We start from the raw sequence: 26,383 nt of genomic DNA on the forward strand, positions 1-26,383 counted from the left end.
TTTGGAAAAATAGTACTTCATTTTATATGGAACCAGAAAAAACCTTGAGTAGCCAAGACATTACTCAGAAATTAAAACAAATCAGGAGGAATTATGCTACCAGACTTCAAACTATACTATAAATCTATAGTGATCAAAACAGCATGGTATTGGCACAAAAATAGAGAGGTAGCTGTAGGGAACAGAATTGAGAACCAGGAGATGAACCCAGACACTTATCGTCATTTGATCTTTGATAAGCCTATAAGAAATATAAATTAAGGGAAAGATTCCCTGTTTAACAAATGGTGCTGGGAGAAGTGGCTGGCGACTTGTAGAAGACTGAAACTGGACCCACACCTTTCACCATTAACAAAAATTGACTCTCACTGGATAAAAGATTTAAACTTAAGACATGAAACTATAAAGACTCTTGGAGAGAGTCCAGGAGAAACACTTGAAGAAATTGGCCTGGGAGAATACTTTATGAGGAGGACCCCCCCCCCGCCCCCCGGCAATTGTAGCAACACCAAACATACATCATTGGGATCTAATCAAGCTAAAAAGCTTCTGCACAGCCAAGAACACAGCAAGTAAAGCAAGCAGATAGCCCTCAGAATGGGAGAGGATTTTTGCAGGTTATGCTTGTGACAAAGGTTTGATAACCAGAATCCACAGAGAACTAAAAGTTATTAATAAGAAATTAACAAGTAATCCCATTTCATTGTGGGCAAGGGACTTGAACAGAAGCTTCTCTGAAGAAGATAGGCGCATGGCCTACAGACACATGAAAAAATGCTCATCATCTTTAATCATCAGAGAAATGCAAATCAAAACCACTTTGAGATAGCATCTAACTCCAGTAAGAGTGATGCACATAACAAAATCCCAAAACTACAGATGTTGGTGTGGATGTATAGAAGAGGGAACACTACTGCACTGCTGGTAGGAGTGCAAGCTAATATGTCCCTTTCAGAAGTATGTAGAATACTTAGGGATCTAAAAGTAGACCTGCCATTTGATCTTGCAATTCCTGTACTAAGTGTATGTCCAAAAGACCAAAAATCACTTTACAACAAAGATATTTATACCAGATTATTCATTGGAACTCAATTTAGAATAGCCAAGTCATGGAAGAAGCCCAAGTGCCCATCGACCCATGAATGGATTAATAAATTGTGGTATATGTATACCATGGGATATTATGCAGCCTTAAAAAAGATGGAGACTTTACCTCTTTTACATTTACATGGATGGAGCTGGAACATATCCTACTTAGTAAAGTATCCCAAGAATGAAAGAAAAAATAGTCAACATACTCAGTACTATGATGAAACCAGTTTACAATCACTCATACTTTCATATGAAGAATAGATCACAACTATGGCCCAAGATGAAGGAGGGAAGAGGGGAGCAGAGAGGTCAGATTGAGGGAGGATGAATGGTTGGATCACACCCATGGTGCATAATGCAAGGGTACGTGTCAGATCTATTAGTACAGAGTATAAATGTCTTGACACAATAATTAAGTAACAGAGATGAGGTATATATTAACCAGTGTGATGTAAGCATTCCTAATTCTATATGAAATCAGCACATCGTACCCCATAAATGCATTAAATGTGGCATTAAATGACATAAATGTATACATGATCTATGTGTTTATGATTTAACTGAAAAATGTGAAAAAAAAAAGGAACAACAAAGAAAAACTTGATAAAAAAACGAAAGCTTTCATGCATCAAAGGACATTATGAAGAAAGTGAAAAACACAGAATGGAAGAAAATCATGATTTAGTATTCAGAATACATAAAGAACTGTTACAATGCACAAACAAAAAGACAACCAATTTCAAAATGGGCAAAGGGACTTTATCCAACTATGACAAGAACTTTACCTAACAAATGCGAAGAATGTAACCTAATTGTCTGTACCCTCATATTGACCTGAAATAAAAATCTAAAATAAAGTGAGCAAAGGACTTGAACAGACATTTCTCTAAAGAAGATATACCAATGACCAAAAATACACAAAAAGATGTCCAACATCATTGATTATTAAAGAAATGCAAATAAAAACCATAACAAGATGGTATTTCAAATTCATTAGGACAGGTAATTTAAAAAATATCCAGAAAATAATAAATGTGGGCTAGAATGTGGAGAAATGGGAACCCTGTATATTGCTGGTGGAAATGTAAAATAGAAAGCTGTTATGGAAACTCCTTTCCAGCTGTTATGGAAATGAGTTTTATGGTTCCTTAAAAAGTGAAGCAAAGAATTACTACATGATCCAGTCATTCTACTCTAGATACACATTGAAGAGACATGAAACTAGTTGTCTGCACAGAAACTTGTACACAAATGTTTCTAACAGCAGCATTCATTACAGCCCAAAGGCAGAAAAGTAAACCATGCAAATGTTCATCAACAGGTGAGGGATAAAGAAACTGTGGCATACACATCATACATTGAGCCTTGAAAAGGAATAAAGTGCCAATACATGTTAAAACATAAATAAACCTCAGAAACATTATGCTGAGTGAAAGGAGCCAGATACAGGGATCATAGGTTGTAGAATATCTTTTATATGAAATATCTAGAGTAGATAAATCCATACAGAATGCAGATTAGTGACTGCCAGGAAATGGGGGAATGGGGAATGGTTACATAAATGGGTATGAAGTAGTCTTCTGAGGTGGTAAAAAAGTTTTGGAACTAAGGAAGGTGGAGGTTGTAAAACATTGTAAATGCACTAAAAGTCATTAGATTCTACACTTTAATATGTTTAGTTATACAGTATATGGATTTCACCTTACTTAACAAAAACCTAAAATGTCAGTATAATTGCAATATTTCTTCCCCTTTCTTTTCTTAACTGATTTAAAAACAAATGTGTATATATAAAACATTGTATATAGAATTGTATGCTTGACTCACAGTATATAGAAAGGTTTTAAAAACAATAGCACAAAAGAGATGGGTGGAAACAGATCTCATCCTCAGGAAGCAAAGCAGCTTGGGGTAAGGAAATGATCTCTGATGATAACTCGAATCCACAGGGAAAAATGAAGTAAATCAGAAATGTTAAATGAGATCAATGCAATAAACTCTAAAAATAGGTACTTGTTCTCCCCTCTTCTTCTAGGTCAGAGGTTCTCAACCTGTGGGTTGTGACCCCTTTGGGGCTCAAACACCCTTTCTTTTTTTTTCTTTTTTATTGAATGGTAACTATGTATCAAACACCCTTTCACAGGGGTCATCTAAAACCATCCTGCATATCAGATATTTACATTATGATTCAGAACAGTTGCAAAATTAGTCATGAAGTAGCAATGAAAATAATTTTATGGTTGGGGGTCACCACAACAGGAGGAACAATATTAAAGGGTCGCGGCATTAGGAAGGTTGAGAACCACTGATCTAGGTTCTGTAAAATACATAAGATTATATATAAAAAAAATTATTATGATGCATTGTTGGGTTTGTAACATAAATGTAACATGTAGGAAGATATTACAAAATGGGACGATTTCACTGGAATTAGTAAAAATATGAAGTAGATTTTGATAAGTTACCATGTATATTGTAAGCCCAAGAACAACACTAAGAAAATAATTTTTAATTTATGCAAAAATTTAAAGAAATTAAGATATTAGAAAATATCCACTAAATATAAAGGAAGGCAGTAAAGGAGAAACAGGAGCAACAACAAAATTTGGAACATAGAAAGCCAAAAAACCAAGTGGCAGAGATAAATCCAAGCATATCAACAATGCTGTTAAATATAAGAAAGTACACAATCCAGTTGAAAGTCTGAGATTATCAGATTAGATCACAAAAACAAGATCCAACTTCATGCTGTCTGCAGAAAACACACTTTTGATTCAAAGATACAAATACATTACAAGCAAAGGATGCAAAAAGATGACCATGCAAACAGTTAACTATATGAAGCTGGAGTGGCTACGTTTCTATCAAACAAAATAGACTAAAACAAGAAGTAGAAAAGGGCGAGACCACCCAAGGAGAAAGCAGGGCTAAAGAAGAACAGAAGGTTTTGGGTGGAACTCTGGAAATTCTCAAATTTAGGGGTAGGATAAAGACGCAGGATCTTGAGAAGGAACCCCTAAGGTTTGTTTTTCCAGGCTATGGCCTGAGACACACATCAGACAGACTCTTCTGGAGTCAGCCCTAAGAATGCATGCAATCAAACCACTCACTGCCGTGCTTACTCATTCATCCACTCTTATTTGACTAACGAGGCAATGAAAGACATTAACAGTGACCTCCCAAAGCCAGAGAAATACAGTAACGGAGCTGAAACTAGCAACCACTCTTTGTTCACATCTAGACATATAGACCAGCAATTCAGAGGCATTGTCTTACGTCTCCTTCTCCTGTACTCATTAAATCTTTATCTCTGTTTTCTGAGCCTCCCAAGGTTAGATGAGTAGGGGATATAGCCTGCCTGGAATCTTGCTAGAATGTTCTCAAAATTGCAAATCAGTAAAATAAGTTTGGTTTGAACACACATTAGCCATGTCATTGTTTGGTTAACTTCCCTGAGTCTGGGTTTCTTTATCTGTGTCATGGAGAGAACCACATGGCAAAGGAGGTATAATTATAAAGAATGAATGAGGAGCTCAGAATCCCTTGCAGGCAGCCTCAAACTATGGCCTGCGGGCCACATGCGGCCCACAGAGGAAATTTATCTGGTCCACCAGGTGTTTTTGCCACTGCTGCCTGTCCTGCTTAGTAGCCGACTCGTCCCGGGGCCCACACTCTGGCCCTCCAATGGTCTGAGGGACAGTGAACTGGCCCCCTATTTAAAACGTTTGAGGACCCCTGTTCTAGAGTTTAGCCCTATATTCTAGGAGCCCACAGATGGGTTAGAAACCAGGTCACTCGGTGCAGCCCTTTGGGTGGTTCTGTTTTTTGGTGGTGCTGATTAGCTCTTCAATTAAACTTGACAGCTACTATTTAGAAAGAGAAAATAAATGAAAATAAATAGTCTGACATTTACAGGAAAAAATTTTTCTCACTAAGAGCATCTATTCTTGTGGTTTTTTTCTTGTAAGTTGACATTTGCTGTTTATGAATATTATATTAAAATATAATATCCATTCTTTTTTCTGAATGATATGAATCAGCTTAGCACAATGCATTTCTGTTTGGTATAAATACAGGGAAACAGAGTTGAATTTATGAAAATCAATCTAAAATTGCAATTCATTTTGATTAGAACCTAATCTTTTCTTGAGTTTTCCTTATTACATTATAAGTCCTTTATCCCTTACATCTCTATTCATTAATTCATTGAGCTAAAAATCACTAATAGTAGTCCTGCCTCATTATAAAAAGTTGCCAAGACTAGCTTTTCATGCTGAGTTGTACAATGACAATAGCTTCTAGGGCTACAATATTTCTTTTTAACTGCTTAAATTAACTGGTCAGCACCATGTCATTTTTGACAAGTCTCGAATCAGAGTGACTATTGAAGGTGTCCGTTCAACAAAAGTATTATTGCATATTGTTTGGAAGAGTAGGCTTAGCAGCAAAAGTGTATCATCTTCCCAAACGCATTCTTCCCATCATTAACTACTTATTCTGGCCAATAACCTTGTGATAGAATCCATTGTAAACAGGCCCACTTAAAGAAAGGAAGAAAAAAACAGGAAAAGATTCTACAGAAAGGGCTGTGGCAGAGGTTATGTGTTCCCAATGTCACATTCTGACAGGAGCAACTACCTTTCGAAGATTTGTCACTTTCGATGGTTAAGACCCCAGAACAGCTGATCAGATCAATAATGGTCCATAAACTACTGAAAAATCTGAGACTGGGTTGACAGGAAACACATCCTTTCCCTCTCATTTCATCCACACCAATAAGCCACAGGCTTCCTACAAGGTGACAAAATTGCAACTGAACTGTGGTGTCTGAAATTCCAATTGCCTTTCCAGGGTGGAAAAAAATCATCCTTGGAATTGCAGAATCATGGACTCTTATAGTTAAAAGAGACATAATGCAGAGGTTTTTAAACTTTTCTTAGATGGTGAATTCTTCTGAAAATCTAATACAAGCTCTATATGGCATCTCTCCCCTGAAAAAAATACTCATAAAAGTTTCCTGCAATTAAAGCCTATTCATGAAACTCATGTTTTGCCTTTTCATGTGAGGAAATACAGTTCCCAGAAAATAAAGATACATGCCCAGTGCACTTAACCTGCAACTTGGCCTCTTAAGATTATCTGTGGCTGCCTCTGGAGAGATCTGAGGTAAACTCAGGCCTTTCTCCTCTCTTCTGGGATACAGTACTCTGGTTCCATGTCATCCAGTATTATTCATGCAATTTCGTAGCATGCACTGATTTTTTTTCTAGGTGCCAGGCATTGTGCTAATTCGGTTTTAATTTCCATTGCACTGGTCCCACAAATCAAAGAAGAATCCAAATGTCAGTCTTACCACCAGCATTAATAGATTTTACTTATTGGTAAAGTTCCAGAGAATACTGTTTGTTGCTCCTTTTTAGCAGACCAACAGACCTCTAAAACAATTCTAACTCCACATAGAACCCTTAATGTTTCTGTAGTACTTTTAGGATTCAACCCAATTCCTTGCCTAGTGTTGAGGCCCATTCATACATATAAAATTTTGTGTCTGATCTCATCTTTCCAGACTCCTATAATCAAAAAACCACTATGCTAAAGATAAATCATTCTATTCAGCATCAAATTGTTTTTTTTAAAAGTACTATTTTTCATTCAAGTGATTCCTGTCCAGAAATCACTATAGTTCTCACCATCTTTCAAAGCCTAAGTCTTATCACTCTTTCTCTCTGAATGGCATCTTGATTCCCTGATTTAAAACCTTCCCTCCTCCCCTACTTTTTCCTCTTCCTTCCTATAGCTCCTATGGATGGCTGTGTCCTGTTTTATCTCTTCATACATATATGACTTAGCACCACTAAACATGTCTATGGTTCATTATATACCCTCCCCCCTTGATGGATTAGTTCAAATGAAGACTAGGGAAAAAATGGCCTCCCTTCAAAGCAGCCTCAAATAATTTCATGTAATTGATCATTGACAGAAAACCTAGTCCTCTTTCCACATGTTGAAATCCTGGAATCTGCCTTGAATGTGAATCCATCCCTTGGCCAAGAATACTTCTTGCTCTTTTTCTTTTCTTCCAGAGTCTAGAAAACCTTGGAAGGCTGCCTTACAGGGTGATGGAATGAAAAACCAGAACACACCAACCAAACACGGGCTCCTTTTATAAATGAACATTCCATAAGCCCAACACAGCATCTTCCATTTCACCACTTAGTCCCCAAATGCCTCCTGGTTATAATTAAGTACTTCAAAGTTTTTAAAACACCCTTTTGGAAATGACTGCCCCAAATACAAAATGGTGTCCAATCAGATGTAAATTATCACGCAGCAGGGAGGGAGAGGCATGGAAAGTGCTCAGCCTAATCAGAGAGTCCAGTCCCTTGATGAGGATTTTCATTTTCTCATTTGTCATTCTAGCCACTGAATTCTCAAGTGGCCAATTTGCTCCCTATTGGTAATCAGCTAGTTATATTTACTCTCATTCCTCTCTCTGGGACTGTCAGACTGTTTGGAGCAATTCATCACCCATTTGGGTCTAACCTTCTGTGGTGGGAAGTGGGGCAGGGAAGCTATTATCCTGGGGGTGGGGGGAGCACATTATGCAATGGGAATTATCTCCGGCTGTGAAGTCTGTTACTCTGAAATGGCTTGTTCTAGATTGTCTCTACAACCCCCGAAGGAGCGTCATCTTACATTCATTACTTCAGTTTGCAGGAAGCTGCCTGTATGAAAATTATAAATGCAGAAAAGAGAGTTTTAAATATGTATAATGCATTGATGGTTATTCTAAGCAACTTTACCCCAATGAGAAGAAAGTAGCCTTTGAAGGTTGTTTTGTCTGAGACAGGAAAGTGAGAATGTTCTTCCATTTGTTCCTGCCAAGTCTTCTCGATTACAGCATCTCACTTTGGTTTGCCTTTTGTCCTCTCTTCCTCCCTCCAGCAGTTACTGTCTCTCTCTGTCTCCAATGAAATCATTTCCAAACGTGTTTTCAGGGATTCCATTTTTCTGAGTTCATCTCAGGTGCCATGCAAAGGTTGACCCTGCCACTCACTGCAAATGAGTCTCTGCTGTGGGTACATTTTCTAATTAGGGGGTGTCTAAGCTGATCTCTCAGATTTCTCTCAGTCCTTCTAAAAAACCTAATTTCAGACCCTCAAGGCTGACTGTGCTCACCGGAGCCAAAGGTTTACGTTTCCGAAGTCCATGTTCAGCCTTAAGAAAGATGTTAGTGTGACACAATTTGGCACTTTCTTGGCACGTTCTTTGCACATAGCAAACTCTTTATTCCTTGGAAGGAAGCTGAGAGCTGAATTGCCCTTCTAGCTATTTCCTCAGAGACTCTCTGGGTTTGGGCAGCAACATGATCTGAATCTTGAAATGTTTATCTTCCTCCACTGTTTTTCATGTCTTGAACCCTTCCGTGTGTTCTCCATACTTCATATAAACATCCACATATGTAACTTCACTTTTAGGTGTGTCTAGCTAGAAGAGGAATCGAAAGAGACAGAGAAAGCACGTTTACACATCCCACATCGAGTGTTCTTGCTTTTCATCTGCTAATTCCCTCCACGCACGGCTGTTTTCACAGTCGGTGATATCACCGAACAGCTGTCTTGGACTTGGAACTAAAGTGCTTGTAGAATTTCAGTCTTTTGTCTTACCTACTCAAATCTCTCCCTTTCCCAAAATAACAAAACAATAAAAGAATAGTTGCCTTGCTTCAGTGAGAAATTATTCCTGTAACTTTAAATAAACTGTTTTACAACTTATTCTTCTCATGTTTTCTTGTAATTGTCTCTAATTCTAAATTTGCTTTCAAGAATCATTAACTGTGATTATGTGCACATGAGCTTTTATATTTGGCATTTGGTAAAACAGGAAAATAATGAGTGGAAAGAAATGATGCCCAGTGCCCTCAGACTGACCGAAACCAGAACTTTGATATCTCACGTGATGATTATTTGTTGATCACCATCTGGATTAGCTGAGCCCAATGAGCAGAGATCTCTGGACTTCATTCTATATATTTAATCTCGTTACTTATGATGTCCCTTGGTCCCTGTCTTATGAAAACAGCAGGTTCTGCCATCGTAACCAAAAACTGCCTCATCATTAAAATCTTGACTTCTGAGATTCTTACTTTTCTACCTATCCTCCCAGCTTCTTACCTTGGGTTTAAATCCTTACCACATCTTTATTCCTAGGTCTTTCCCCCTACTTTGGGCATTGTGTTATTCCCAAAGAGGAGTTTTTGTGGAAGAGTAAGAACGCCTCCAGCCAGCAGTGCTCCTAAAATCACAGACTGCCACCAGTTCATAGTGGGGACACGCACATATTACTTACAGCACCATAAATTTTTCACAGATGAAACCTATTTAAATAGCACTCAGCTCCAAAATTTCTAAACTTTCATAGCTACTTGACAGAATAATGTCTGTTGAAACTAATAATCAAAAATTGGGGCTTGTATATTGTTTGTCTCTTTATTCCATCTGTAATCATTTTTACTGAACTTTTAAAAACATATTGGCCCATGAAAAGTTAAAAATAAATCAAAATGAAACAAAATTAGTCCTCTACCTGTGATCATTTGAGAAGAATTGGTCTAGATGACCTAAGATCCCTATCAGGTGTTGTGCTGAACTATTTTCAGCTGCTGATTTGAGCTGTGAGAACCAACCCTTCACACAAGGCCCAGCTCTCAAAACAATCAGGGTAACACCCCTGCAATGAGCTTACTCACTGGAGGTTGTCTCTACTGCTTTGGGCTTAAATGGAGTTAACACAATGGGTCTGCTCAGGGCCTAGAGTTAACTTCCTTGGAGTCTCAGCTTTGCAAATAATCTGTGAGGCTCCGATATAACTAGCTGAAGTTTTCCTGGCTGAAGGCCAAGCTTGACTGTAATAATTACATCACGATCTACACTATAGAAATTACCTTCCTGGTTCTTACGTAGAAGTGAACACACGGAACTGGACTTTTCCTCCTCGCATGCCAAGATTGCCTGCAGAGTCAAACTTTCCTGTCCTGAATGGGAACAGGCTGTGATTTGCCTTTTAAGGGCTTCTAGTAGCAGTAAGAGGAAGATTATGAACTGACTGCCCTTGGAGAGGAAGTGCCTATTCAAACAGTGGCTGTCCATCTTGCTTCCTTCCCACCAGGAACAGCTCTGCCTCCTAAATCGCTGACTCTCCACCCCTCGCAGGGTTCTGAGTTGGCACAACAGGAGGCTACTTGGCAGAAACAGCGTTTAGGGTACGTAGTATTCCCACTTATCCCACAAGAACTTTGGGAAAGAATTAGCTACACACATTTCCCTGAAAGACAGAATTTTCTTTGTTCTTTGATTGTGTCTTTAATTTATAACAAATGCCTTGAAAATGGGACAGAAGTGACATTGGAAGCCTTTTACAAATTCTAACAGCAAATGACCCACTGCTTATTCTATGTTCTTCCCCATTGTGAAGAAAAAGACCATTGGAATGGAATGTGTATGTACATGCAGCCATAAAGTGCTGGAAGGGCCCTTCTGGTCAACTAGTGTATCCCTTTCCCATTTTGTAGATGGTAAAACCGAAGCTCAGAGAAGGCAAGTGGCTTGCCAAATATGAGTTTCAAAACATACAGATTGGATTGCAGGGCTCTATGCATTTGTTTTATTTTGGTTTTGGTAAATTTTTGATGGAAGCAGAATATACTGATAAAAACATCATTAAGTAGTAATTGTGAAACTCAACAAATTTTCATAAACTAAACACATCTGTGTAGTCAGTTCCCAGTTAGGGAAGCTGACTCTAGCACTCCCCAAAGCCTCCGTAATGCATCCTAGCTACTACTCCCTCCCAAGGATAACCACTGTCCTACTTTTTAGGATCACGTGTTATAGTTGTCCATTATTTATCTTCATTAAAATGGAATTACAGACTATGTTAGTCTCTTGCCAGGGTTCCTTCACTGAACGCTGTGCTGCTAAGATTCATCCCACATATTTAGTAGGACCTCTGTGAGCTGACCACCCAAGGGACTGTTACGAATTGGTCAACATACAGAGGTGATTAACATAAGGAAGTGGTCAATGTAGAGAGGTGGTCAACTGTGGAGGCTCTACTATAGTTTAATGCAATTGTTTTCCTTGCTGCCTGGTACTCCTTTGTGTTAGTGTCATACACTATCTTTTCATCTGTTGGTGGACATTTAGGTAGTTTTCAGTTTGAGGCTCTTACGAATAGGTCTGCCAAGGTCATTCCTATACATGTCCTTTGTGAATATATATAAAACTGGATTGGGTTTCATGCATATTTCGTCTCTAATCATGCTCCCAGAAAATGTTAATAAAAGGATTGGACACAATGATATGCAAGTCTTTGAGTGACATGAGACTTGGTCACTGTACCCTTTCTGTGCCAACCTCCATGGGTGGGGGGAGGGGGCATTTGGAATCTGTGGCCACACAGCAGTCACCACACCATTTATGGCTGGGGCTGTTTGCAAGTACTCACAAAAATCCAAGAAAAATAGTCACTTGACATTTTGTTGACCTAAAAATGTGAGTTTTTTTTATTAGCTTTTATTTTTACTTAATTACATGAGCAATATAGAATACATTTTTGTTCTATGCACATGCCTAATGAGAACAATAATGCTAGAATGTTGGTGTCATGATTCCAAGGTTGTCTATTTTCTTCATCACAAAGCAGCACCAGAGCCTGAAACATTAAACAGCGTTTAATCAATGAGTGGCAGACGGCTCTCTGGGCCGCCTCTCTCGAGCCCCCAGCACTTCCCCCGTAGTCATCTCATCTCTGAGTATTTCCACCCTTTTTTTTTTTAATACATTAGTGTGTGTGATTGTATAATTAGATGATGCTATGCCGTATGGGTTTTTGAAATTAATAGTATGCCTTAAGCATTTGTAAGTACATAAAGATTTAACTTTTCATGAGCTGTATGGTATTCCATGGTGTGGATGGACTACATTTCCACTACCTCCAATGTTTTGGGCACTACAAATGCTGCTGCAAAGAATATTCTTGTGAATGTGATTCCTAGTGGCAGATAAAAGAACTAGAATGTCTGACTCATGGATGGTGCATATTTTTAATACTTCCAAATTGCCTTCCAAAATAACCATTCCAATCCCCACTTTCAACAGCAGTTTCTGAAAGTGCCTGCTTCCCCTCACCTTCACTGTGATTGATACTATCAAACTTTGAAACTTTTGCCAAAATATGTGGAAAATGTCATTTAATTTTCATTTTCCTTTCATGCTAGTGTTTTTTGGCATCTTTTAAAATATTTGTTGATAAGATTTGAATTTGATTCAAGTCGTTTCAAAGATTGAGAGCATAGGAGTGGGTGAGGCCTGCCAATCCTCTATCAGGGCATCTTTTTATGGCCATGTTGTTCTTTATCCTGATCTTCACAGCAGCAGGAATCCTGGACAATCCCTAGATATATCTCCACCCAATTGCAAAGAGTATATGATTTTATGGAAGAGATTTAAACATTTCTTCCAAACCCCATGGGACAGAGAGGAGGACATTTTGACCCATCCAGTTTATTGGTGCAAAACAAAAGCATATGGAGACTGAGTTTATCCTAATGCTTTCTCTTTGTCAAGAAACCAGAAGAAAAAAAAAAGAGTTATACCTGGTTAACTAGTTCACTGTGGCTTAACTATCTTTGCCACCACCATGGAGTCTGAGCTCTGACAAGGGCTGTGTAGAGCATGAAACTCCAACGAAATCTGCCACAGACATCTCAAGGATATTTCTGCATGTGGATTCACCACCCAATGGACAAATAAGAACAGGAAGTCTGGAGGTAAACTGCCCAGCTTTCAATCCTGGTCCTTGTTGGGTGCAGGCTTAGGCATATTTGCATGAAGTTTGGGAATTTCCATTCCTTTGTCTCATTTTTTATCAAATAGAGCAAATAATAAAATCTACTCCCTGGAACCACTGAGATGATTAATTGATTAATAAATGAAAGATGCGTAGTATAGAGCCTGCCACATTGAATATTAAATAAAGATTGTTATTAATAGGGCGAATTCTGATTAGATCCTTAACCAAGGTTTGGATTGGAGCTTAAAACAAGTTCAAGTTCTTTTCTGCTCTTATAATTGGGGAAGAAGATCACTCTGGCATGCTCTTTACAGCTCATCTATGGATGTATACTCCTTTTGGGTAGAAGCCACATTGGCCTTGGATGTTGATTTTGTGTTCAGCTTCCTGCAGGTTTTTAGTCTAGGGCATGCAAATGAGGAGTATTTAACAAATGGAACTGCCAGGCCAAGGAATTTTTGCCCAAAGTATAAATTGACACAAGCTTGCTCAGACCTTGGCTTTGAGAGCCCTTGGCTGACATTTCTGTTTGAAACCAAACACCTTGCCAGTAAGTTTCTTCAGTTTGAATAAAATGCAAAGGTAGATTTAATTCTAATAACAGACAGACCCAGTAAGGCCAGAAGTTTGTTCAGATTTTTATTGTCTCACAAGAACCTTACCTCTAGGCCCTGACTCAGAACTTCTCCACATTTGCTTCAAGTTCAGGATAATTTAACCAGAGGCTCATAGGAAGGGAACCTGGTGAGAGAAAGTCAAGCCCCAGATCCTTTTTTTCGCAGCTTCCCCAAAGTTCCTGTACTTTGAAGTCCAACCACTCTTGGTTCCAGTGGTGGGGCACAGTAAATGCCAACAGTTCTGCTAGGTACCTCTTGAGAAGCTCCGGGAAAATGCTCTCATGACCACTCCGGAAGACGTCCATGTGGACCTACTTTTAAATGAAAATCCTAGTGAGGTTAGGATGGACCATCAATTAGAATTTTCTTTCGAAGTGCAAGTGTTTCTGAGAAAGATGGCATAGTAAAGTTTGTTATTCCATCAATACTTCATTTATTCATTCATGCAGTTATGGTATATATTCTGGGGTCTTATCCAATGCCTGACACCCTGCTGAGACCCAGGGCACCATGGTCAACAAGGCAGACACAGTTCCTGACCTATGTAGCTGCATGTAATGGGGAGACAGACACTGGGCAGGTAAATACATGAAAGAGTGATGAATGTAAAGGGGCCTGCAGGTCTGGGGATTTGGCTTTGACTCTGAGCACCCCAGATCCTCTCTGCCTCTGTGTGTGTCTGTGCTATCATGGGACGTTATCATGCATACCGTTCCTAATGAAGATTTTTCCTGCTGTGAGGCCAGGGAGTGTGCAACCAGCTCAGGGCTCCAGAGTAAGGTCTCTACTGGGGCCCTGCCACAGGATCACATTGCAGATAAAACCTTATAACGAGTCTTTTCTGCATATTTCACCTTGGAGAAAATTTTAATCCAGATGAGACAGAGAAGAGAGGAGAGAGAACAACAGACACACTGAGGAAACAGAGACACAGGAAGCAGAGAGAGAGAGGTGGAATGTGATCACACTGTCATTCCTTACAAATGAGTCTAGTCCCAAACAGCCTTTCCCTGGTAGGGAGAAAACATGGGATTTTGACTCAGGACACCTGAGCATGAATCATACTGTCATCACTCACCAGCTCTGACCTTGGACAAGTTACTGAACTTCTATTCCCTCTGTTTCCTCATTTGCAAAATAGAGATTTAAATCACTAGATCTCATTAACTGAGTTGTTTTGACACTTGAATGAAATTAAATAACTGCCCAAGAACAGTACTTTCAAAACACAAAAAGCTGGGCAGCACCTGTGGCTCAAAGGAGTAAAGCGCTGGCCCCATATGCCAGAGGTGGCGGGTTCAAACCCAGCCCCGGCCAAAAACTGCAAAAACACACACACACACCACAAAAAGCTTTAATAAGGACTAGCTGTCTCTGTTGTATCTAAATATCCAATATATGTATGAGTAGTGGGTGCAAAGGAACAGAATTTGTGTCACTGGGGATGGCTTGGGGTCAATGGGTGGACTGAGGCTGTGAAACACAGGGCTGCCCCCCAAAGAGGATTCTACCATCCCTGTCCTCCACCTCTTCTGCGTAATCTCCAAGGTATACTTCTGTGGTGCTCCCGTCTTTTCGAAGCACTCACATGTAAATCATTTCATATTCATGCCTAAATGTCTTGGTAGGTTAGTGTTCAAGAGGCCAAGTTCACTCTAGCAACCCACCTCTTTCACTCACAGACTCCTAAATGGATGTCCACTTGACATGAGTTCATTTCTTTTCTCTTGAGGCTAGAAGGAGACAGAACATGAGTGTAGACTGGGTAAAGCAGCTTTCAGCAGCTCCTTCCATGGGAAAAAAGAATTACAGCATGAGGGAATGAAGCCAAATCTGGGGGAGACCCCCAATAAAAGCCACATTTGCCAAGAATCAGCCTCCATCAAGTTCACGAACAGTTCCTTCAGAGCACCCTAGGAAGCTGCTTTGCCTCCAGCTTCCAGGGCCTGGGGTATCACTATTCCTGGGTGAAGGGCAGCCCTGGGGAGGGGGGAAGGGGCAGGGGTGAGCTTCCAGAAACCATGCATTTTTCTGACATCGTAAATAGTATAGCTCTTAGGACCTGCTTCTCCTCACCTGTCTGCTCTCCCTATTATAGAAAAAAATCATTTGAAAAATGTAAAAGGAAGAAAAGGACATGCAAGGGAAATGCAACACGGGGAAGACTAAGCAGATCAGCCATGCTACCTGCAGGTGTGAGCCCCAGCCTCGGAGCATCCTTGTCTCAGAGTGTGATGCAGGGTGACTGCCTTAAGCTGGGATGGTCCATGCTATGCATCACCACTTGACAGCTCTCAGCTTCCTCATCTTTGTCAGCCCAAGAAAGAAGGGAAGCATCATAGTAGTCAAAAGAACAGGGGTTATGGCTTTAAATCCCAGCTCATCACTTACAAACTGAATGACCTTGGACAATCTTTTTTGTGTGTGGGTGTCTGGGTAGAGTGCCATAGTGTCATAGCTCATAGCAACCTCAAATTCTTGGGTTCAGGCGACTCCCTTGCCTCAGCCTCCCAAGCAGCTGAGACTATAGGCACTTGCTACAACGCCCTGGTTAGTGTTTCTGTTTTTAGTAGAGACAGGGGTCTCACTCTTGCTCAGTCTGGTCTCAAACTCCCGAGCTCAGGTGATTCCCCCTGCGTCAGCCTCCCTGAGTGCTGGGATTACAGGTGTGAGCCACTGGACAATCTTTTTTAATGGTTGCTCTCAACTTCCTCCTTTGAAAAATGAAGATGATATTCTTGTGAGTGTTCAGTGAGGAGACAGTGAGGGCTCAGCACAGCCTCTGACACATAGTAGGCGCTTAATCAGTAGGAGATTTATTCAGTCCTTCATCTATCCATTCCTATTAGGGAGGTAGTGTGAATACAGCATAACACAGCATAAAGACTTCTTACAAGTTTTTCCTTCTTTCCACAAAGATGACTTTATCACTGAGACCTGTTCAGATCACCCTATTTGAATTGCAAACCTACATCAGAGATACCCACCCCCATACCTCTCCCATCCACTCCCCTTCTTTTTTTGCACTGCTGTCTGTATTTCCCATAGCACTATCACTTTCTAACAGATCACATAATTTACTTAGTGTTTAGATTTGGCCTGTCTCTTCCTGACGGAACTTAAGTCCCATGAGGACGTGGACCTTTGTCTGTAAATACGTATATCCCTTGCAACTAGCAAAAACATGGCTCATAGGAAGCGCTCAGTAAATATTTGTTGAATAAACTAAGGAAGACTGAATTTATCTGTTAGACCTGGTTCCAAGGCTGGTCTTTCCTAGTACTTCTGTTTGTAACATTTGGCAGATTACTCCCAGCTGCATAGAATGATGGTATCAACTCCTCCAGAGTCCAGAGAACGAAATGAGATAATGTCTACAGAGCACTAAGAACAGCATCTGGGGCATAGTAATTGCTAACTAAATGAAAGCTATTAAAATAAAACTGTAATATTTCTTGATTTCCAGGCTAATGTAGATACAGAGAGACAAGGGCACATCCAGAGTCACTTCCAGAAACACCTACCTCTAGTCTTATTCCCAACTCCCTTCCCCAAAGTGTGCTTAAACGGCCAGTAATGTGAATTCACCTCTTTCTGTGCCTCTCCACACAGCATGATGGCCAGTGGGAAAACTCAAAAGTCATCACAAGTGTTTAGCCCCAGCATGTGTATGGTTTCACCAGCGCTGGAATTCAGACAGTGTTACTGCCCACAAACCTGTAACCAGCAAACAGTTGGTCTTCTATGGTCTGTCTTATAGTAGGAGTCAAAGCTATGGCATTGCCCTCAAGGACTTTATGATCCAAAGTTTTCTCAAGAGGAGGCCAAAGATCTCCATGCCAACAGCCATCGCAGTCTGCAAATGTGTATGTGTGTGCACGTGCGTGGATTGCATCAGTGGAGGCTGGTGGATACAAGATCCATCTCATTCTCGCAGGCAAAGACAGCCTACCATTTTTCCCCCAGTATGAAAACTTTAAGGCAGAAAAATGTAATGGATTAAAAACAAGACCTGCAGACTAAGTTCAAGTGTCAGGTCTGCCATGTATCTTTGGGCAAGACACCTGCCTCTCTAAAGGTAATTATAACAGGTAGCAATTGTTGCATTTTTACTATGGGCCTGGTGCTTTATATGTATTTGTCATTTTTTCAGCCATGTGTGTGTAGCCAATGTTTATTGAATGGCAGCCTCAGAACAGGAACTGTGGCTATAGCAGTGAACAGAATAGCCATTTGGTGCATATCTATTTAATCATAGTGAGTTATTTATTAATTCATTTAAAAATTATGTATAAGCCTCAACAAACTGTGGTCATTGTCACAAAGCAGAAGGGCAGGGTGTTCTCTGAGAGCACATCCTAGGAGGGTGGGTGACTGGCCTGGTCTGAAAGCTCAGTCAAGACTTCCAAAGAGAAATGCCATTTGAATTACAGAACTGAAGGATGAGCGAGGGTTAGCTGTGTAGTCCCATTTTGCAGATAAAAACACTGAAGGTCTGAGAGGTCACATAACTTGTTCAAAACCCCCTGATTTGGACCTCCATTTTTCTAACTCCAAATCTGCTGTCCTTTCCCTCAGGCTAGTGTTTTTAGATCAGGATATACTTCAAAACTGTCATGAGGGCTTTTGGAAAATCTGTGTGCTGAGGTTCCTTCAAGAGATTCTGATTCTGTAGGCTTGAGTGGAACAAGAGAAATGAATGTGTATTTAAAATAGCTCTCAAGTGATTTGGGGGTGCAATTCTACTACCACTGTCTAGGTTTTCTGCTGTTCGACCCCAGAACTTAGTGACAGCATGACACCGTGGAAAAAAATGCAACTGGGAGTTACGGCGCTGCTGTGTCGCTAACTCCCTGCGTGATCCCAGCGAAGTCTCAGATTGCCCTGTCCTCGGTCTCTCAGTGAGGATATGACTACCTCAGCACTTCCCAGATCTGCCTGCAGGCCGAAGTCACCTGGAAAGCTTTAAAAAAGCTGTTCCTATGCCTCACTTCCAAACAACTGACTGCTCCAGAGTCTCTGGGGAGAGGACCCAGGCACAGGTATTTCCTAGAAGTTTCCACTTGATTTAGCACCAGATGATCTCAGAGGTCCCTTCTGACTTGGAAATCCTCTGCATGCATCTCTATGAAATCCTTCATCCTCTCCTGCCCGGACACATTACAGCAGAACTGAGAACGAGGGACTTTACGGAAGGCTCAGTTTAGGGGGCGGGACTGGGGCATGAGGCGTTGCCAAGACCTGCTGCTCTCCTCTGGCAGTGCCTTTGTGAAAATAGTAACTTTTTTTTTCCTGACTGATTTATGTGACAGCTGGAAAGAGGCCCCCAGTACAGCCTGTTCCTCCCCTTGGAACTATTAACATAAATATGTGCATGGGGCCTTCAGCTCCACTCCTTTCTGTGTCCAGGAGGCTTAAGGGGCCTTGAAAGCTGGAGGCTGAAGAAACCAGAGGAGAGGAAGTGCTGTGAGAGGCACAAGAATGAAAAGGGGAAAAGGACAGGACGTTGCTAAGAGACAATGTCAAGCTGGGCCATGGGATTAACAGCCAGTATCAAAGCAAGGACTAAATGGCATGTTCATCCAGTAGGGCCTTTTCTGAGTCTGAGCAGAGGGTGAGATTATCAAAGTCATTCCATTCCAAATCAGGCGTAAAAAGCCCCTTTCCTTCTGGAAAGGTGGGACCAAACTATTAAGTGAAAGTTAAATGATTTGTTCTTTTTAATTATGTCTTCTAGCTTGGGGTAAACTGGATTCTTTGCTATGGAAATTCTCGGAGTTGTTAACATACTGGTAAGCACTGAGGATCACTGATAGGTAGACAGTGCTTGCACACATGCTGAAATTACTTGCAGCCTTTTTATTCAGAGGCAGTCAAGTATTTTCCAAGGCACGTTGGGAAACCCTGCTATAAAAAAAATCTACTATTTAATATTTCTATGCTAATGGCACAGTAGTTATTGCACATGAATTATTTCATTTAATCTCACCAGCAACCACCCCATGAGTTTTAGGTACTTTTATTTCCTTCTTTGCACAGGGAAGAAAGTAAGGCATAGGCATAAGGGAAGTAAGGCATAGGCACGAGTAACTTGTCCAAGGTGACACCGGCTGAGAATGGAAGGGACTTGGGCTCTGGAGTTAACGGAGCTTTGGATTTAAGACTTGGTCCTGCCATTTGCTGGATGGACATGTTTGGACAAGTTAATTGCAAGCTCTGAGCCTTGATTTCCTTATGTGCAAAATGAAGAGAATGTATCACGTAGAGTTGCTGAGGTTGGAGATAATATATATCAATAGCAAGTGCCCCATAAATGATGATAGATATCATCATCTTATGTTTAATGTTTGAAAAATGAGTTTATGGTGGTGTCTAGAAAAGAATATATGTTTCAGTTAAATCATATGAATTAGGCAGTAGGATCACATGTGTGTCAGGGTGGGTAGATGATAAACTTCTCCAAAGAAATGGAGAACACTCTTGCTATTTTTCAGGCCAAACTTGCTTGTTCTCAATCACCAGCTTGCAACACAGAATCCTCCTTTGGAGTTTATAAAAGGGGAGGTGGTAAGCTCGGATACCTCATGGGATGGGCTTCTGCTTGGAGCAGAGGGTGGGGAGGAATCAGTGGCTCCAATCTGGCTGACCATCAGAACCTTGAAGGAACTTGTTAAAACAGATTCCTAAGCCCTGATCCTATTGATTCTAGGTCTACTGGTCTGTGATGGCTCCAGGGAATATGAGAATTTCAGCTGATTCTGATTGTTGGCCTGCTTCTAAAACCACTAGACCCAATGAAGGTTTGGGAAGTCTTTCTGCTTAGTTACCACACAAGGTCTCAGAGGAGCCCATTGGAATTATTTCTGGAGTTCAAAGAGTCTGTGGCCTTTCCTTGCGCAAGTACACAATATCTTAGTTATTCGAAGGACAAATTTTCTCTGTGCTTTGTGGTCAGTACAGTGGCCTAGGTAGGTGAGATAAAAAACAATGTGAGCGGTGGTTTGTGTGACAGTAACAGCATAGGGCTGGGAACTAGAAAGACCTGGGTTCGAACCCCAGTGCTGGTGCGGGAGGGACATACCCCACCATTCAGCTGGGACAATGGAAAGCATAAGGAGAATATAGAGAATGGACCCTCCCTATAGAGCCATGATACTCTGACAGTCTGTCGGTGCCACTACCTTCTTGAACAAGTGAGAAGCCATATTGGAGAAATAATATCCTGAATTACATTTTAGCAATTGTTTTTGCAACAAAAGGAAATAAAATCATTTCCATATTCTTCCATATAGACATATTTTCATTTTCTTGAATAAAATACAAGTGAGTAGCACATTAATGGTTAGCTTAATCTTGATTTCTCTATCAAATAGACCTAAAAATCACTAAAAGGTAATTCCTTTTTTTTTTTCTTAAAAAGGTGATGATTTCAAACTTCCTAATATTTACCCTAACCTTTTCTCTTAGGGGCGGGAAAAGCTAACTTTGGCCACTATGTCAGCTTACAGTTTCAACATACTCCCTGAAATATTTCGTACTTCAAAATTAAGTTCTTTGCCAAAATATGACTGTAGTAAAGTACTTACTGAAAAAATTAAATCCTAGTACTGCCTGTTGCTAGCTGTATAATCATAGGTGTTATTTTCAACTCTGAACCTCAGTTTCTTTATTCAAGGATAATGATGGTATCCAATTTTAATGGATTAAATTGGAGACCCTATATCAAGTGCTGTAAAAACCTCACTTGTGAATGTTGTTATCTTGGTAAGTAGTTGCAGTCATTATCATTATTTTTTCCCAATTCAGTTTACTTAGCACCTGTATGACTTTGGACAAGTAACTGTACTTCCCTAAGCCTCATTTTCCTCATTTGGTAAATAAGAATACTGATACCTAGCCACAGTGTTGGTGTAAACATTAAACAAGAAAATACCACATGCAAAACACCTACCACTGAGGTGTTAAAGACCATAGGTCTTTAACAAACACTCGCTAATGTTATTTGCAAGACTGATGGGTGTTCTTTGTACTTGGATCTTTTAAGTCATTTATTCGTTTAAAAACACATGTCAGGACCCGGCCCCCCCAACACATACCAGTATGAAAGAAAGCACTTGATAGAAATGCTTCTTCATGCCTTGTGCCTTGGTTGAAAACGCAGTGCCCTGGGGTAGGGTGTCACCTCTTTCTTCTCTGAAGCAGGGCATCGTGTTATGAGGTAGGCTGCAGGAGGCAGGTGTTGGGAAGTAAATCCTGGACCCATCCTGTGCCTGTGGGATTTGTGCCACCATTGTCTTTCCTCCATGGTAGTTGACGGCCACCAGGCATTGTGCTAGCTGCTAAGGACAGAGTGACAAGCCAACAGGTATAATCTCTGCCCTCATGGAGAGAAAGGACTCCCCCTTTTCTTGAGGTGCAGAGGCTCAAAGTGAAGGAGTATATTTGGCAGAGGCTGGAGAGGGGGAGAAAAGGGCATGCTTTTTATTAGTATTAATGAAATATAATGGGGAAGAAGAGACTAGCGAGAAGAGATTGGAGAGGTTAATCTGGGTGCCATAAGCAGGGCCTCTGATGCCATGCTAAGGACTCCATAAGGACATTGGGGACCCATTGCAAAGGCAAGAGGTGATGTGATCAGACTTGGGTTTTAAAAAGCCCACTCTGTTTGCTTTGTGGGGATAACAGCATGTGTGTAGAGTGAGGTAGAAAAGGAATACTTAAGGTTTCATATGTCTGATACCACAATAATTGCTTCATCCTCTTAGCATGAGAATAAGGGCACTGGGAAAGTCAGACAGCAGGAGACTGTGAGGTCAAACATGGCACACAGGTATGGCACACAGCACAGATGTGGCACATGATATCTATGGGTTCTACGACGTGGCCAGTGGTCCTCACCTCCTCGTATTCACTCCCCTGTGAAATCCCCTCTCCTTGAGGATGGGCTGGATATAGTGACAGGTCTGGAAAGCAGAATACGGCCAAAGTATTAAGATGTCACTTCCATGCTTGTGCTACAAAAGACTGACTTCCATCTTGCTGATCATTTCTCCCTCATTTCTCCCACCCTTTTGGTCTGATGAAGAGGAGAGGAGATGCCTACATAGCAAGGAATTGAGGGCAGTCCCCAGTGATCAGCCACTGACAACTGAAGGCTTCAGTTCAACAACTGGGGAGGAATGGAATCCTGCCAGCAGTCATTGAGTGAGCCTGGAAACAGGTCCAGCCCCAGATGAGAGGACTCCGGCTCCAGCCAACACCTTCCTAATAGCCTGTGAGAGACACCACAACAGAGGAGCCAGGTAAGCTGTGCCTGACTTCCTGACCCACAGAAACCATGAGATAAGAAATGTGTGTTGTTTTAAGCTACTATGTTCTGGGCTAATTTGTTACACAGCAACATAGAACTATGGTACTATTACATGATGTCACAGAAAACAAGAGAGGGCACCATATAGAGAAAAGGGGTTGCAAAGCGTTGTCAAATGTGACAGGAGATCAAAGATAACCTAGGATGGAGGAAAGAGAAGGAAAGAGAAGGAAAGTGAAAGCCTTGAGTCTGGGGAGGAGGCAAGTGCTGGGATTTGCAAGGAAGCAAGGGGAGTAAGCTGGGGTGGGTGGGGCAGAAAGGTTCCGAGTTCCGTGGGTGCAGATGAAGATGCTGTCAAATGGAAGTCACAATGACTGTTGCGGGTGGAAGTGCGACCTTTTAAGAATGAATAATGCATCTGTTTTTACTTTCTATTTCTTGTTCCAATTCTTACCTCAATCTTATAGCCCTGTGATTCTAAAAGCATCCATTAATGAATTTAACAGCTGGCTTTGCAGTGCAGATCCAAATCCTTTTTTTTTTTTGAAGACAGAGTTATTCTATCACCCTGGGTAGAGTGCTGTGGCATCATAGCTCACAGCAACCTCAAACCATTGGGCTTAATTGATCCTCTAGCCTCAGCATCCTGAGTAGCTAGGACTATAGGTGCCTATCACAATGCCTGGCTATTTTTTGAGATGGGGTCTCACTCTTGCTCAGGGTGGTTTTGAACTCCTGAGCTCAAGCAATCCACCTGCCTGGGCCTCCCAGAATGCTAGGATTATAGTTGTGAGCCACCACGCCCAACCCAGTTCCAAATTTTTCATTCTCTTTCTCTGGATTCCATTCCCAGTGATACACTTCCTATGCCCTTGTGTCTTTTCTTCGCAGTCTTGTATGTTTTTGGAGCTGACTTGGGAACAACGAGGAGGAAAGTCTATCCGTGGTGACCTGGGAGTGTGAAGTCAGAGTATTCATAGGTTCAGAAACAAGTTTAAGTTGCTAGTTTGTTACCTGTGAAAGACTTCATGGACTATTGCATGATATCTCAGGTACTTCTCTCTAGCCTTAACTGTTCACTTTGAACTCAGAGCAAGGTAGATATTAAAGGATTTGGAGCTGCCAGTTATATTGCTGTGTGGCTTTGAGGAAATAACTTTACCTTTCTGAGTCACGGTATCCTTTACTGCAAATTATGGGTAGTAATACCTTTCTCTTGAAGTTGTTTTGAGGAGGATGAAGGGAGCTGATGTATGAAAGGAGTTGAGCAAGGGCTTGGCACAAACCCTTTTCTGAACCCCTAGCTGCTGTGATAAAGCAGATAACTTTCTTGGGTTTTCTCACCTGCACAGCAAACCTGAAAGCACTCTAGAGGCTGCCAGGCCAGCTGCCTGAGACATGTCATAAACAGCCTAGGGAGGCAATTTGCTTTCAAAGAGAAATAGGCAGGAATCAAAACAAGGCAGCAAGCAGCGGGCTCAGCCCTGAGCCAGGACAAATTTGGCACTTGGCAAGATGGGCACCACCCAAAGAGTATGTCTCTGCAGGACCTCACATGCTCAGGATGGTTCCAAAACCCCACGCTTGTGGGGAAGATATGTCAGGGTTACCCATGGTACCTGCACCAGCCTATTCTAAAATCAGAGTTGCCTGAAATTACCCTGCTCTGATTTAATTATTTAAATGCCATCAAGACCTGCACCTCCTTCTGTCAATAAAGTATGTTTTCTTTCTTTAATTCTCTCTTGAGTGGGGTGGAACAGATGCAGGGGCTGCCTGAGAAAAGTATGCAGGACACTAAACAGCTGTCACCAGCACTTCATCACAGTGAAATTTAGAAAATGACTTGATGCTGGCTGCTGGCATCTGGCTTACAGTCTAGAAGTCTTCACCATGATGCTTATTTCTGTGTTTTCTTTCTGGAAGATAGTTCATCGGGTTCCTCCTGGACCATAGGTCCTGACCGCCTACCCTGGGTTGTGATACAGCTGGTTTAATTTCACCTTTGAGCTTACAGATAATGAGCTGATTGCTTTTCAAAGAGGCCCTCCCTTATAACTCTGTCTAGACATCCCCTTTCTCCCATCCCTGGAGTGGTTACTTGCTACCACAACAGCCTGTTATATGGTTTTCTCAGCACTGCCTAACAATATTTTGTTTATCTATATTTACACCAACAAGCTCTTCCATGATCTTCCCTAGATCAGAGTGATGACAACTTCATTTTACCCACTGATCTCTGTATCCTCATCCACCTAATGATGAAGGAATGGTTATTATTCTCATTTTACAGAGGAGAAGACTGAGACCCAAATAAATCAGATAGCACTAGTTAGTGGTGGAACCAGGACTAAAATCAGGATACAATGTCCAATAGGCAGCCACTAGCCACATGTGACTGTTAAGTACTTGAATTGTGGCTATTCCAAACTGAGATGTATTATAAACTGGATTTTGAAAACTTAGTTTTCAATAATTTTTTTTTTTTTTTGGAGACAGAGTCTTACTCTGTTGCCTTGGGTTGAGTGCTATGGCATCATAGCTCACAGCAACCTCAAACTCTTGGGCTCAAGCGATCTTCCTCAGCCTCCTGAGTAGCTGGGAGTCAAGATGCCCACCACAACCCCTGGCTAATTTTCCTATTTTTGAGAGTAGAGATGGGGTCTTGCTCTTTTTCAGACTGGTTTCAAACTCCTGAGCTCAAGCAATCCACCCACCTTGGCCTCCCAGAGTGCTGTGCCCAGTCTATGAAATAATTTTTTAAATATCCCATTAGTGATTTTTCTATATTGACTATATGATAAAATGATACTGTTTGATATACTGGGTTAAGTAAAATAGAATATTAAAATTAATCTCAGTTGTTTCCTTTTACTTTTACAATGTGGTTACCAGAAAACTTAAAATTATACACTGAAGTATTTACCCACTGAAGTCTTTCTGTTGGCCAGCATTGGTCTGTACCTTTAGTAACTTTGGATGGTAAGACCTGAAATGTCAGTAGCCCTGAAATAGTATCCCTATTAGTGCTAATGATAACAATGAAATTCAGCAGTCATCCAAATTACTTCCCTCTTCTGCTTTCAAAATAACACTTATTAAACAACAACAACAAAAAGGAAGTGGCCCTTTAATTGACCCATACATACATTAAGTGTCTCCTCTGTGCAGTCCACCGTGCAAGGTGCTTCTCAATGCATTTAGAACCTGAATCAATCAGGGAGCAACAGAAACACAATCTCAACTACCTTAAGCAAAGGAATAAAAGGGGATGGATAGTGGGAAGAATTTTGGAGTAGCTCGTGTATTTGAAGGAAAAGCTGAATGAACAAAGCCAGGAATGAGACTCAAAATCCACTCTCCCCCTCTCTGTGTTCTCCACTTCCTTGCACCACCTTCCTCTCATGGCCAACAGCAGAATTAATGGCAGCTTCCAGGCTCAATTCTCCCAATTTCATTGCCAGAGTCAAAGGCATCAACTCCAAACAGCACTCTCTCTTTTTTTTTTTTT

Source organism: Otolemur garnettii, unplaced genomic scaffold, assembly GCF_000181295.1.
Source record: "Otolemur garnettii isolate 467f Iridium unplaced genomic scaffold, OtoGar3 scaffold00015, whole genome shotgun sequence".
Lineage (NCBI taxonomy): Eukaryota > Metazoa > Chordata > Mammalia > Primates > Galagidae > Otolemur > Otolemur garnettii.